General features: G+C 29.9%; 1 protein-coding gene across 5 annotated transcripts in view; it reads right to left on the minus strand.

The window, feature by feature from the left end:
- The window catches only part of LOC129938749 (tyrosine-protein phosphatase 99A), a 771051-nt gene that overhangs the window by 11812 nt on the left and 743595 nt on the right, over positions 1-15644 (minus strand). The gene's annotated exons all lie outside the window — the stretch shown is intronic.

The raw sequence follows: 15644 nt of genomic DNA on the forward strand, positions 1-15644 counted from the left end.
AAAATGTCCAGCAATTTCTAGTGAAGGACACACGTTTGTTTTTGTTTGTAAGGGAATATAGCAATAGAGTGTAAGAGGCTAGAATTTTAATGGAAGATTAAAGGTTAGTGCTGAAGCAAGATGTAAGAACAAGGAGCAAATGAACATGTTCTGGTTTCGTTTTGAGATTGCTTATTTATTCATTCTTTTACTGGGATTAAAGAAGGGAGCTTTGTTAGAGGTTTAATATCTGTAATTGAAATTATTTATGATTGATAATGGGTTTCATACATGTCTTCATTTCTACTTATAAAGTTGAGTAACTTTTTGATACTTTTTTTTAAATTGTTTTGAAAGCTTTGGGACGATTTTCATTATCAAAAATAACGTGTTTCTCGAATACACTTAATGTTTTGGTTTACTTGTTTATGCCTAAAGTTCACTTTGTAGGCGCTTCAAAGCCTTTTCAAAACCTCAAACATTTTCTTGAATGTAAGCTGGGCAGATTCAAACAACATCAGATACTTTAGATAAGGCGAATTTCTATAATCTGATAAGCCAGTTGCCAAAAAACTGCCTTCCAATTAAGGCAATTTTGTAAATTTAACTGGAAAGTTCAAGAAAAATCTCGCAACTAAAAAGTCAAGTCTAAATATGTCAAATTGGCAATTGATCATCTTTTTATATTCACTGAAAGCTGAACTTTATCAGTCTACTTATTTCTTTAATTTTTTGCACAATTTCAGTAAATGTTTTGTTTATTAGGTTAATTTTGTTTTTGAAGTAAAATCTCAAATTATAATGTCTTAATAGTTTTTTTGTAGACAATAATGTTTTTGGAAGTTTTTGCATGGTAAACTAAAGCTAGAGGTCAATGAAGAAGAGTTACAAGTTCGAAATTATTGAAATCTAACAAACTAAGGTATTGACTTAGTCTAAAATTACGTTCAAAGAGTGCGGTTGACTCCAAATAAAATGTCATACGATGTCTCCATGCTTTCGAGACTTCGGGTAGCCGGAGCACTCACCTTAAACCAAATATAGGTTTATTGATTGATATTTTTCGTAATAAGTAAAAATGCAAAACGTGATGACTTGTAGCTTACCTGAGCAGTGATTTGTAGACAATAATGTATTTGATAGATTTTGTAGTCTGATCTAAAGTAGAGGTTTGTGAAGTAAAGTCCAGAATTTGAAATTCATGGCACTTGAAAAAGTTACTAGTTTCCTTGGTCAAAATGTACGTTCAAAGAATGAAGGTGACTGCAAATAAAGATAGTTATATTGTCTCAACCTGCCAATTTGAAATGGCAAAACTTATCTAGTTAGTTTTAAAAGTGTCACAAATTTCATACTTGGAACTTTAATTTAACTAACTTCAGTTCAGTTAATCGTACAATAACTAATAAACACGTTATAGTCTACAAACAACAACAACAACAAGTCCATCACGATTTGCATTTTGTATTTTAAAACAATATTTAGCTTTTTTTCCAATTTTACAAGGAAAATTTGTACATAAAACATCAAATGGAATTTTGCAGAAAATAAATATAGAGTAAAAAATGTCAGCTTTCAGTTAAATGAAAAAAACATTATCAATTGTCATTGTGACATAACTTGACTTCACTTGATAGTTGGGAGATTTGTCTTGACTAACTTCCCAGTCAAGTTTCCTATAAAGTTGCCTTAATTGGAAGGCAAACTTGCCTAAGTTTCAAGTCCCTTGTTAGTACTTGTTAAAAATTGTACCTCACAATCGCTTACCAATACATTTTATTGTAGTTTTGTAATAATGTCTGATGTAAATTTTTAATATAATAAAATGTTTTTTGCTGTTAGGTAAAAAATCTATCTGCTATCTTTCAGCCGTATAAACACATAACTCAATCGCCAGTGCATTGTTGATAATTGTTTAAGTTTTGATTTAATTGTTAAGTTTGAATATTAGTATCGTGTGCACATGGATTAAGTTTGGAACTTTAAAAGAGCTGTCAGTCAAACATTTGTTTTTTAACTTTGTGTGTACAGTAATTTCGAGTGAATGTTAAGTTTGCGTTGAGTAATTTGTAATTTATTTCCCGCAAAAATAAAACACAAATGACAAATAAATTTTATTGACAAAAGATGTCAAAATGGCTGACTGGGAATTTAACTACAAACATATTATTAGAGCCAAATACCTCTGTTTGAAAAATGGTCTGTTGGTAGATTTTGCTCCATATAAAGTCTTTTTAAACAAAACGCAAGACCCGGTTTAAGCGAAATTATGGATTTTGACCAAAAACCTGCATCGAAAACTCAAGTTATTTCATACATTATTCGTAAGCTAGAAGTTTTCGTAAGCACCGAATTTTATACGAAATATGCCGAAAACTAGTAAAAATTCAATGATGAACTAAACAAACAAACCTTTCGAAACATTCAGCCCTCAATTAAATATAAAAAAAAAATGATGGTTGCTGTAAGAACAAATATTTCACTTTAACATTTTAAACTTGTGTTCAAAACAACCTGCAGTTTAAATATAAATAAAAAGTATAATAATTAATTAAATTTAGAATTTGGCTGTGGCAAGTAATATTATTTATATTTTTGTTTTGATTCTTATTTAGAGAACATGGAAGAGTATAGAAAACTGTGGGGTAACGAGGAAGAGCGGACCGAAAAGTTTTGAATAAGAGCTACAAAAAGTTTCTCTGCTGAAAGAATTCGTGTTTAACGAAAATATTTTGAAAATACATATTTTCAATTCATCAGAAAGCATTTAATTTTCACAAAAAAAGGTTGATTACAAATCTATGAAAGTCCATTTTGGAAAAATTAAAATGCAAAACGAAAATGTGTTAGTATTTAGTGTGAACGATTTTCATGTTTTCCAAAGCTAAACCCTATAAGTCTTACAATTTGCCTGTCAAATTAATGAAATCAGTATCGTATCATATTATATACATACATATATACAAAATTGGTCAACAATTGTCAGATGCCTAATAAAGGATGATTTTTTAGATATTATCTTTTTTAAGAAGCTGGCACGTTTAGTGTTTTGTTTCACTGTCAAACGTCTTCAGTTTGATCAGATTTCATGCAATAATTTAAATTTTATGTGTAATTATTGTAAAAGTAAATTTTAAAGAGAAAGAAGGAGTAAGAGAGAAAAACTGTCTAAACTGTTTACCAACAACTAAAAATGGTAAATTACAAAACAAATTTAACACCAAAGTGAACTATCAAAAGGGTCAATAGTCTGACCACTTGGTAGTAAAGTCTGTTACCTTTTTTTCTTAAAAACGATGGAATGAAAGCCATATTACAAGTGTTTTTTTTGTCATTCTATATATAGTATAGTAGAAAATTCCCAAGAAAACCCATCGGCAGTAGCCTTTTTTTTGTATTGAGAAATTGGTACAACTGAAAGACCTGTCAGTATTATAATAATAAAAAAAAACACAAATAGAAGAAACTTCAGCAAAGAAAACAAACTACAACTAATAAAATTGACAGTTTTCATGAAGAAATGGTGAGAAAACATGTGGAAATTGAGATTAACCAAACAATTTGACAAGAAGGGGGTTTGTTCGTAGCTTATACACCTTTAAATAATATCAACAGTAACAGATTGATTTTTTTCAGCAATGGAAAACACATGATTCTAATTGCACAACTAATCAACGAACACAGCCATCGATATACAAATGCAATATCAATCGTACCCACATTTGAGTACGAAATCACATAAGATCCATTCGAGACTCGTATAAATATCAAAAACCCATCCGTAGTAAGATTCTTCTTAAACTTTTATCGGTATGAATAGGAATACTACTGCGGATATTGTATTTGTCGTTCGTGTAAAATCGTAATAAATCTACTATTGCCAAAAAACACGTAATTTTAAACTCCGATTTTGAAATTAGTCAAAAAAAAGTTGTTTTTTATTTTTTTTGAATCTTATTTCGTCTTTTTATTATTAACATCGTTTAATTATATGGATATATATTTTTATAGCACAATTGAAACTCATTGATTAATACATCCTCTTAACATAGGATGAGCGACTTGACTTTTGCATTATCCATTTTATTTCTATAAATATACAGCGCAGGTAGTGCATAAGTTGTGTTATTCACTCATTACCCAGAGTAGTTCATGTAGTTCTTAAAATGTAATATGATAAAGGAACCTTTCCTTTATATTATCTTGTTTTACATGAAATCTTTTTTTTTTCTTCACTTAATATGAACTTGTTTCCCTTTATCATATCAACATTATATTTTTCGTACTTAACGATGCAACATTATGAAATTTTGCTCTTATGACCTTATTACTAAATATTGAGTAACTTAAAAAAGGAAACTAACTTCCCTTTGATCTGATTCACAAACAAAAGCATTATGCACAACAACGAAAGTAGCTCCTATTCCCCCTTCCTAATTTTCATCTCCTTGTCACCTAGTTTTTGAAGAAACTAAGAGGCAATAAACTTAAAAATAATTCCATCATACAGTTGAATGTTTCATAAACTGCTTACGCGCTTAAATTTCATCAAAATTAGATGCAACAAAAAAAACAAAAACAAAACTAGGAGCATCGAGCATCTCACAAACGAGAATGCATGAATCCACGTCAGGAGCAGAACGCAGCAAAGCTGCATAAAAGCAAACAAACAGAGGGAGGAGCAGGATCCAGTGATGAGAAACAAAATCAAATTTAGTTTTCACTTACATCACGCACCCAATGTTCCATCCAGAAAATGGATGGGGCAACAGCCCTTAGAACCCTAACAGCCCAGCTCCAGCAGAAACAGAAGCACCAGCACGAAGCGCCCACCATCAACCCCCTCAGTCAAATTGGAAGGATCAAAGAAACATAGAGAAAGGGTACCGCCTTGCGATTTGTTCCATATCCTTGCGCATTATAAAAACAGCAACAAAAACAGAACCAACGAATTGCATTTGCCAGTTAGGAAAGGAAACGATGAGCAAAACTTACAACAAATAATATAAATAAAATAATACCCTATGAAAATGTAATCCCTTTGAATGTTATGCAGTTTATTTTTTTTATGTTTTTTGAAAACGTTGCCCTGCATCTTTAAACGGTAACTATCTCAGTTTTAAGCTTTAAAAAATAAAGACAAAACAAATAGAAAAAAGAAGAAGAAGAAGAAGGATAAAAAGAAGAAAACTTGAGGAAAAAAGTGGTGGTGGTGTCTCCTTTTTCTTGTTTTCTGCTGATAAACAACGAATGTGTACAACTTGAAGTACTTTACTCAATTCCCTATATCCTTTTTACTGTACTTACGTCTTAACAGTGGTTCATTTTGAGTTTTTTTTTAGATGACAAACAAAAACTTTTAAAACTATTGTTCCATTATCTTAGTTTGCAATTGAATTTTCGATGAAAATGTAACTTATAACTAACCACCGAAATCAGGATCCTTATCATCAATTCTTCTTGAGGAAAATTTTCAAAAATGGGGATCAAGAGGATTTATAAACCAACAGAAACTATGGCCTTATGGCATGGAAACATCAGGTGACTCGGTGTTCTTGCTGTGACTTGTTATATTAGGCTTATAGTTTTGGTATGTAACCTCCGACTATGTCCTTGAAGGTGTTAAAATCTGAAGCATTAACTGTCAGAAAAGCTTGATGACACTTAACCCGTTTCTTTAGTTAGTGAAACGTTGTAAGTTCACCAGAATTTGTATTTGTATTTGTGATGTAAAATCTTCTTCACCGATGTTTTGAAGTTTAAGAAAAAAAAGCAGAACAGTCGTTTTTTGGAGTGAGCACAATTCTAATTATTTGGTTTGCTGAAGTTACCAGCCGAGCTGTTTTGTAATCCAAAACCAGTGCTAAAGGCAAATTATTGATGATTTTGTTCACATCTCATGTCATTTCAAACCATTATAAGAGGTATGGTTCAATGATCATACAAATCGTTCATATGATATGAAATTTTTGGTCAACAATAGGGTAGATCCGTGGCATGATGGTTAGTGCGTTTGACTTAACTTAGAGTGTCCGTATGGGACCAGTAAGTTAGTTTTAGTATTAATTTTCGTCTAACTTTAAAATTGAAGTAATAAAAATGAATTTAAAACAAAAGTGCGTTTGACTGTCATGCCAAAGGTCTTGCGTTCAATCCCTACCTGTGCCATCTAAAAGTTTTTTTTTTTTTTACGGGTACTAACACTTGCAAGGTATTTGTAAAACCTTCAAAATTGTAGGTCCCCTCCATTCCTGACAGCAGCTCTAGCACACAGGAATAGTTGACAGTTGTAAGTCTCTAGACCCTATTTCTCAACATAATTGCATAGACAGAATGGCGTTTATAAATCAAATCGTGAAGATCAAATGCATTAAATGTAAGACCTATTAAAGGCAATATTTTGGGATTGCCATAGTATTTTTCTGTAATTTATTTAAAACCAAGCTATATGCCTCTAAAAATAAAGCAATATAAGGTATCTTGTCACACATTTAAAAGATAAGAGCTTTGGCGAATCGCATGCTGAAAGTAACGAGTAGGTAGTTTTATAAAAACTAATGAAATGTTTCTTGCTAATAGTCTATCATTTCTATGATTTTCTTACGAAGCGAAACGTTACCTATGAAACAATGTCAATTTTGTCAAATCCACTAATTCAACGAAATGTAAAACGAAAGTAACGAGTGTCAATATTTCGCAGTAAGTTTTCAGGCATAAGGTAACGCACATATTATCAATTATGGATACTCATAAAATTATTAAAAAAATCAACGAGTTTTAAAGCGAAAGTAACGAGTGTTCTCAAAATTAAGTAACGTAAAACGATGTGTAAGCTTTATAAATTAATAAACTGAAACTGAAATTTATCACAGTTTATTCATTTATTTTCATCCATTAGAGTTTACAATAGACTTAGCTTTACTTTGAAATAATATAATTTATTTGTAAAAATAGTACAAGCTTAACATATTTCTTTATAAATTTCTAATCAAAGGAAAATTAGAATAAATGTTTTTTTAAAAGGTTATTAATCTTCCTAAAACTTAGAGTTAAGGGTTCAATAAAAGCGTAATTTATTGTAAAAATATTTTTCCGGAGTAGGGTGTGATATCTTAGCTCTTGAGAAGGAGCGTAGAGGTACCAGAAAGGGATGCTCAATATGATATGCAAATATTTTACGGCGGTATTCTAAGGTCTTAATGCCTATAAGCTGAGATCTTACATTACACAAAGGCATTTAAGTTTTATATTCTAGTTTGAGGACTAAAAGTCTTTTTCTATTCTTCAAAAAGAACATTGTAATAAGCATTCCTTTCACACTATGCAGCAATATTTCAGGACCGATTTAAGGGTTTTTAGTGTGTAAGGGTCCCTTAGACTAAAGGAATAACGTGAAGTAAAGTTCAACATAAAGTTAGCTTTGTTCACCATAAATGTTGTGTGATGCTAAAAATTTAGTTTGGAATCAGAAATTACTCTTTTTTCATAAAACCTATATTAAGAATATAATTCTGAATATTATAATTGTAAAAAATAAGTAAAAGCCGACGGGTAAACGAAAAACACAGTAATTTAAAATGTTTAGTGCTAATTGGTTTGTATTGCCCCAATTTTAGGTTCTGTTGGTGATATCATTTTGAAAAAGAGTATAGTCTGTTAAATTTTACAAATTTTTAAATACTAATCTGTTTTTTTGTGACTGCAGTTTAGTCATGTTTTAAATTTATTTTTAATATATTATGGCTTCACTATTGAATCAGTCATTTAAACTGCTTCTCTTTCCCTTTTTAAAGACATTGAATAAACAATTGTAAGCCAAATCCGAACGGCTAATTTGAGAAAGCACTTTTCATGACATGAATTATTCTTGGAGTAGTTGTCAATTCCTCGCAAGAGGCAATACCCGAAAAAAATTAGAAAAAAAATATTTAACTAAAAATACATATTTAAAACAAAATACACGTTAAGCAATATAAAATTTATTAAAAACCACGAATTTTAACTTTTAGATATAAACAACCATAAAATAACTCAAGCAATTTACAGTTCCCAATGCCATACAATAAAATGTTATCAAATAAAAATGCAAAACCAAATGTAAGGCGTGAGTAACGAGTCACGATTTGTTTGTAACGAGTAATGGAATTTTAAATAAAGTATTTGTATGGTTACTCATTTTGTAGTAACTTTAACAGCTGTTATCAAGTGTTCTTGATTAGAAAAAATAAATATTACCCGAGTTTTTTGGCATTCTATAAATAGTATAGTAGAAAAATCCCAAAAAAACCCATCGGCAGTAGCCAGATTTTTGTAATTAAAAAGTGGTACAACTGAAAGAAGATCTAAATAACTAAAACTAATAAAATGGACAATTTTCAAGAAGAAATTGTAAGAAAACATCTGGAAATTGAATTTCAAAGTATTAACCAAACAGTTGTACATAAAATAAAAACTTTAAGAAGAGGGTTCGTTCGTAGACTACTACATTAACATGTGGTGTTAAAACGAGCTTGAATGGAGCTAAATTATTCACTTTTCTTCATACGAAACATTGAAACACCATTTGCATTTTAGAAAGTGCTGTCAAACTTAATCATTATTAAATCTTCTTGTACGGTGGAAACACCAAAAAGATTTAACTGAGATAACCTTTGGTGGAAATATAGCAAAACTTAATTATTTTTTCTATTGTTTTCTCTTGCAAAATAAGCCCAGATAGTGTATTTTCATTAACAAAATTAAATAATATCAACAGAAACAGATTAAATTTGTTTCCCCATTGAAAAACATGATTCCAAATACACAATTACTCAACGAACACAGCCATCGAGATATAAATGCAATATGAATCGTACCAACGTTTGAGAACAAAATCACATAAGATCCATTCGAGACTCGTATAAATGTCAAAAATCCATCGGTAGTAAGATTCTACTTTAACTTTTATCGATAGTATTCATACTGCGGATATTTTTTGTGTTATTCGTGTAAAATCCTACTATCTACTATCCTACTATTGATAGATTTTCCAACAAAACACGGGTATTCTTAGAACAACTCTATATTTTTTCAAGTTAAACAATTTCTTTAAAGAGATGCCAATTAAATTCCGTAATAACCCGAGCATAACGAGCATCCAAACATTTCTAAAAAGTGACAGTTCGTGAAAACGGACCTATTAATTAGAATTTCTTACTTATGACGGAACCATTCCATCCACTGTTCTTATAAAAATATTTATAAAGATGTCATATGGATTTATCAAAGTTCTAGAAGTTAAAGTAGCGATTACGTGATTTTAGCTTGATCAAATTGCTAAGAGAGTGTAAGATGTTAAAATTGTTTAAATAATCTTAATCACCTTTTAAACTTAGTAAATTTTCTAAAACTAACTTTCACACTTTACTGAATCGTTTAAAATTGTGGGCCATTGATTTTAAATCAGCGAATGGCAAAGGGCTAAGACTTCCTCTAACCTCCATCTAACTTCTGGAGTTTTAGTCTTGTACCAAATGCTCCACTGTGCAGCCGACCGCCCTTTATTTTTAAAAGTAAATTGCAAGTTCTCGAATATTATTAAGACACAGAGAAAACGAGAAATTCATCTTTTCTAGCTTTTTTCTAGATGCCTGCGGGTGGTGTGCAAAAATAAAACTGAATTGGAAATAAAGTAATTTATATATAAATTTAATGTTTTTTTATTTTTGTTATTATTTGTTTCCATCTCAGAAACTCTTTTTACATATGCGGGTTATTATAAGTACATAAGTACAAACATGTACTTTCGTATTGGGGAAATAAAAGAAAACTTCTTCAGCCAAAAAAGTATATTTTCCAGAAAATTAAATTAAAAACTTTATTTGAAGTTTGCATGCATGCAGCAGACAAATTGCATTACATTTGCGTTTATAGATCTATGCATGCATATAATATGCAACGGCATATGGGAACTTCTCAAGGGATTTCTCATTTTAGTCCTGCACAATCCCATGTGAGTAATATCATGCACTTGCATACAGTTGTGGTCCTATAATTAAGTCACAAGACAAATACAAATATGTTGAGGATTCATGACAATTTAAGCTGCACCTTGCTGAGGACAGACAAATCTTTAGAATCTATGTTCAAGGTGTTTGGAAATGATGGAAGGCTGTACAATCATATGAGAGTTATAGAGTCATCTGCTCTAGAGAAAAGGGTTTCCAACAAAAAAAACTGTAAAACGTAATTTAAAGCGTAGTTAATGAAAGCTCAAAGTTGTTACACTGTTGTGAGCACAAAGCAAATAGATTTCTGCACAAACTGAGTTCTAAAAAATGTATAAATTACAATGGTCGACAAGGTATGGATGTTTTCAATGGGTTTTGGTTGCCTTAATACAAATCCAACTTCAAAATTAATGTATCATGTTAGATTTTTGAGATATTACCTTTCAAAAGTCAAAAAAAACACGCATAAAAGGCTTTTTGATGCTAACTAAATTTATGAACTACATTTTTTTTTAAATATGGTTTTCTACATCTATAATACTTTTTTTCAATATTCAGTTGAAAACTTTATATTATTTCATTGAATATTTGAAAAATCTTAATAAGTTGTTAGGTTTCACCTGTCCTACAAAAAACTGAAAGAAACGCTTAATTACTTATTCTAAAACGCTTTTCAACAGAAAAACGCAAAACGGTTTCAAAGTAAGTTTTGTCCTTGTAACGAATATTTGGTCTAAACCATTCCAATAAATCAAGCTTTTAAAATATATTAGAGAATATAAAAATAATGTTGAAAATGGGTATTTTTAAAACTTGTGCAAATAGTTTTAAGTAAAGTTTGGATTCGAAATCAACACTAAAAATTAACTCCAAGACGTATTTTTTAAAAGCATACAAGTATTATTACTCAGTGTTTGCTCAAATCTTCATAAAAAGGTAACTAGAGACTCATAACTAATGAGAATATCTAGAAACTAAGTAAGATACCAAAATGATTTAAATTGTATCTAGAAGATAAGTATATGCAAAATCATGTGCAAATTAATTGTTATTAGATATTTTGAGTTTTAACTAAGGCTTAAAAAACCCTGTTTTTCGTTGTTTTTGACATCTTTAAATGAGCATATTTTAAAACCCTAGGCCTTAAAGAAATTGTCACCTTGCGACCGAAACTCAATTGCCTGTCCCAATTGTCAATTCCATACTGACAAAATTCTGTTTCATAAACAAATTTTCATTACAAATTTGACGGGACATTTGTGACGAATTTCAAAAAATCACTGACAATTCGTCGTCATGACAATTTTTTTATGATCTGAAATCTTAACAACTGTGGCAAATTCCCCAACAATTTAACAAAGTTGCCAATTTTTGTATGGGACAAAATTTAGACAATTGTAAGGTTTGTCATTTACAAATTGTCATCTGTCACTTGTCGCACCTGTCAATATTTATGAAATAGGGCCCATGTGATAGAAACATTCAAAGACAAGAACTTGGGACATCATATTTTTTTTTTAAAAGTAGTGTTTTTTTGTTGTTGTGGGAAAGATGAACCAAATGTAATTGTGTCGACCATTGTTTAAAGTATTTGAAAATGCTGTTTAAATGGTTATACCCGTGTTTTGTTGGAAAATCTATCAACAGTATAGTAGGGTTTTACACGAATAACAAAAACAATATCCGCAGTATGAATACTACAGATAAAATTTAGAGTAGAATCTTACTCGAGTCTTGAATGGATCTTATTTGACTTCGTTCTCAAATGTTGGTACGATTGATATTACATTTGTATATAGATGGCTGCGTTCGTTGATTAGTTGTGCATTTGGAATCATGTGTTTTCCATTAGGGGACAAAATCAATCTATTACTGTTGATATTATTTAGTTTTGTTAATGAAAATGGACTAACTGGGCTAATTTTGGAAGAGAAAACAATGGAGAAGATAGTTAAGTTTTGCTATTTTTTCATCAAAAGCTTATTTCAGTTTAGATTAAATAAATCTTTTTAGTGTTTCCACCGCACAAAAAGATTTAATAATGATTAAGTTTGACAGCACTTCTAAAATGTAATTGGTGTTTCGATGTGTCTTATGAAGTGCAAGTGAGATAGTTTGATTCGTGACAAACAATAAAGAACTGAATAATTTAGCATTTTTTGAAAATTTTATTAAATAAAAACTATATTTTTTGTACAAAGACATGCAAATAAACAGTCCATAAAGTATTATCTGTGAAACCAAATCCTCCACACAGATTTTTCTTCACAAATTTTGACTCGACTCCAATTCCCGACTGGAATCATTTTAACTCGATTCAGGTATATAAGGAATTGAGGTGAGCTTCGAGCTCGTTTTAACACCACATGTTAATGTAGTAGTCTACGAATAAACCCCCTTCTTCAAGTTTTTATTTAACGTCAAATTGTTGATTAAAACTTTGAAATCGCAATTTACAGATATTTTCTTACCATTTCTTCTTGAAAATTGTCAAATTTATTAGTTTTAGTTAGTTTTTTTTGCTGTTTATGTTAATTTTAACTTTTGATTTTTACAAAACTTTCCTCTATTTGTATTTTTTTGTTTATTATTATTCTGACATTTCTTCCTTCTGTTGTACCAATTTTTAAATACAAAAATCTGGCTACTACCGATGCGTTTTCTTGGGAATTTTCTATTATACTTTTTATGGAATGCCAACAAAACACGAGTAATTTTACAAATAATACTTAATTTACGACTAAAAGAAGATAATTTTAATTTCAGAGTGGCTCTATTATGTGACCGCAGCTGTGTGCATGTATTTAGTTTTTTTTCAAACTCATATGTTCTTTACATGTAAAATTCGTTTTTCTATCTCAAAAAAGAAAGATAATTTAAAAACAATTAATTTTTTCTTATATTAAAAAAAAAAAAACTACTTTGCAATATGCTCACAAAAAGAACATTTAAAAATAATCCTTTTTTCGTGTATGATTTCAGATGCAGATAAAAATACAAAAATACATAATTTTTGTTTGTATCTGATGTTGGGAGAAGGAGTCTTAATTCAAATATATATCAGTAGCGTTTTAAATTCATGAATTAAACTTTAGCTCTGTTTGATTTGTTTTTTTTTTGTTTGTTTGTTTTTGTGTTGGGGATTTTGTTTTTCTAATTAGTGGAGAATTATTATATTTCCTATGGGAAATTACAATGTCTAAAATTTTCGATTGGTGACAAAAATAATTTTATAGCTCGAGTATACAAGGCATGCAATGTGGAAATAAACGTTTTGTTGTTTGTTTATTTTTGAAAATAATTTCAAAACAAATTAAGGTCAATGTATGTTTGGTTGTGGGGAGTGGTGATAAATTGCTAATCGTTTAGATTTTCATAAAAAAAGGTCAATTAGAATAAAATGCCAGAATGATTATTAAAGCTTCTTATTTGAAGTTAAATTAGGATATTTATTTTATTATCAATTAGTGGAAATAATGGCAATGGTTTTTAAACAAAATATGCAAAATATATCTCAATAGACACATTTTCTGAACATTTCTGGCATAGTTGTCAAAAGCGTTTAAAAAAACAATTTTACTATTTTTTGGATATAAAAAAAACTACCTATACGAAGCATGGTGTTAAAAAATACGCATAAAAACACTTTTATAAATTTGAAAAATCAAAATGAAATACTAAGAGATTTTCTTCATTAAAAAAAAAACACTTTCCATTTGCATTCTTGTTATATGACCCTATTAAGGCTCTTGACTTTAAAGTGGAATTACACAGAATTTTTGAAAGACCCTAAATATATTTTTACGTTTCTTACTTTACATACGAAAGAAATGTCTTCAATTTTCAGTATTTCTTATATCCGTGATGTAGTATGGTTATTCAATTAAACACGTTTTGAAGGTTTATTAAGACTTGTCTTGAAAAGGATATATATTCTAAGGATCAAGGATACATTTTAAATCTGACAAGAGAAATGACATATTTATGTGGTATTTTAAGTGACTGAAATGTTAGGATTTGTATTTTAATATTAAACCTGAATGATAGTTCAGGAAAATTATATAAAAAGTACATTTAATTTCAAAAATGCAAGACGGGTAAAGTTGTTCGTTTTTCTGTAGGCAATTTTATATAAAAAACATAATGAAATTGTTTTTTATATTATTATTATTACTTTATTTCATTAACATTTTTTTTTACAATTTAAAATCAAAATAATATATGAACATGGCAAGATTGCAGAAAAAATAACATTTGCTTTAATAAAGTAACAAAAAAAAAGTTGGTAGGTTTTCTTTAGATTTCTTGTTATAAAAAAAATATAATTTGTTGTTTTACATTCCCTCAAACAGAAAAAAATAAATGATCTTTTGATAACTATTAATTTTTGCGTTCTAGTTTACGTTTTTATAAATTCATATTATAAATTATTTTAAAAATTTGTAAATTAATGTTTTAAGGAAAATAGAATTTCAAAAAAATTAAAAGGTTGAAAAGCTTCTTCGATAATTTAAGGCATGGTCACAGAACATAAAGAGATTTGTCCACCCAACGGATCCGTTTATCACACCAAATATTTGTTCTCTAGAGAGGAAACTACATTATGTTAAAAAAAGAGCCTTCGAATTTCTTGTAGTATCGGACAAATAGCTATAAAATGGTAAATTTTGTCACGCTCATTTCTGTTACAATAATTGCAAAGGAGAGGTAGATCTGACCGATGCGGAATATAATTCGAGTTCAATTTTTTAACCTTTGCTCTGAAAATGGTACCTAAAGCATTGTCGCATTAGTATTTAAGGAGTGGCTTAGATTTCTAAAAATTTCTCTTTTTGACGGCGATAACCGAGCAAGTTTGGTCCATTCCTTAAATGGAAATGCTTCTATTCGCAAAAGAACCGTCATGATAGATGTGTGAAGATCCGAACTTGGTTTACTCACCACTCTTGTTATAAAATCTGCATGCAATTTCAAATTTTAACATAAATCGGCGCAATCCCAGACTCAACATGAAGTGCATAGGTTGGAGTACAACTTGGTAACCGAAATAATTTTTTGAAAAAAAGGCGTTGTATCAACTCAAATTCTTCAAAATAGGTGTGACCAAAAACTTGAATACGGTAAGACAAGTAAGAGTAAATGGTTGCTTGGAAAACTCGGTATTTAGATTCTAAGTCTATGTTTTTGTTTGAGAAGAAATTTGGCCACATTATGTTGAGAGCTAGGTTAGCTTCTTTAATCTTACGCTGAACATATTTATTGAAGCTACCGTTAGCAGACATCAACACTCCTAGATATTTGAATCTTTATACTATTTCTTGGTTATTAAGGAACCACCTTCCTTCTCTCAACCTTCTACGACTCCATGCCTCAAGTACCATTATCTTTGTTTTCTCTGAGTTTATTTTAAGGTCCCAGATATTGCAGTACGTTTGGATAGCAATAAGCTTTGTAGCTGAAGAGAAGATGGGTTATCCGCTATGATAATTAAGTCATCCCCGTAAAGAAGTACTTTTATACGAATATCAGAAAAACAAACTCTACCGGGCAAATTATCTGAAATATCATCAATGTAAAGGGCAAACAAGATTGGGCTGAGGATACATCCTTATGCAGTCGTTTGAAACCAATTTGTATTCTCGGCCCCATCCCAATCTGTCGCATAAGTTTTACACA

Source organism: Eupeodes corollae, chromosome 1, assembly GCF_945859685.1.
Source record: "Eupeodes corollae chromosome 1, idEupCoro1.1, whole genome shotgun sequence".
Taxonomy (NCBI): domain Eukaryota; kingdom Metazoa; phylum Arthropoda; class Insecta; order Diptera; family Syrphidae; genus Eupeodes; species Eupeodes corollae.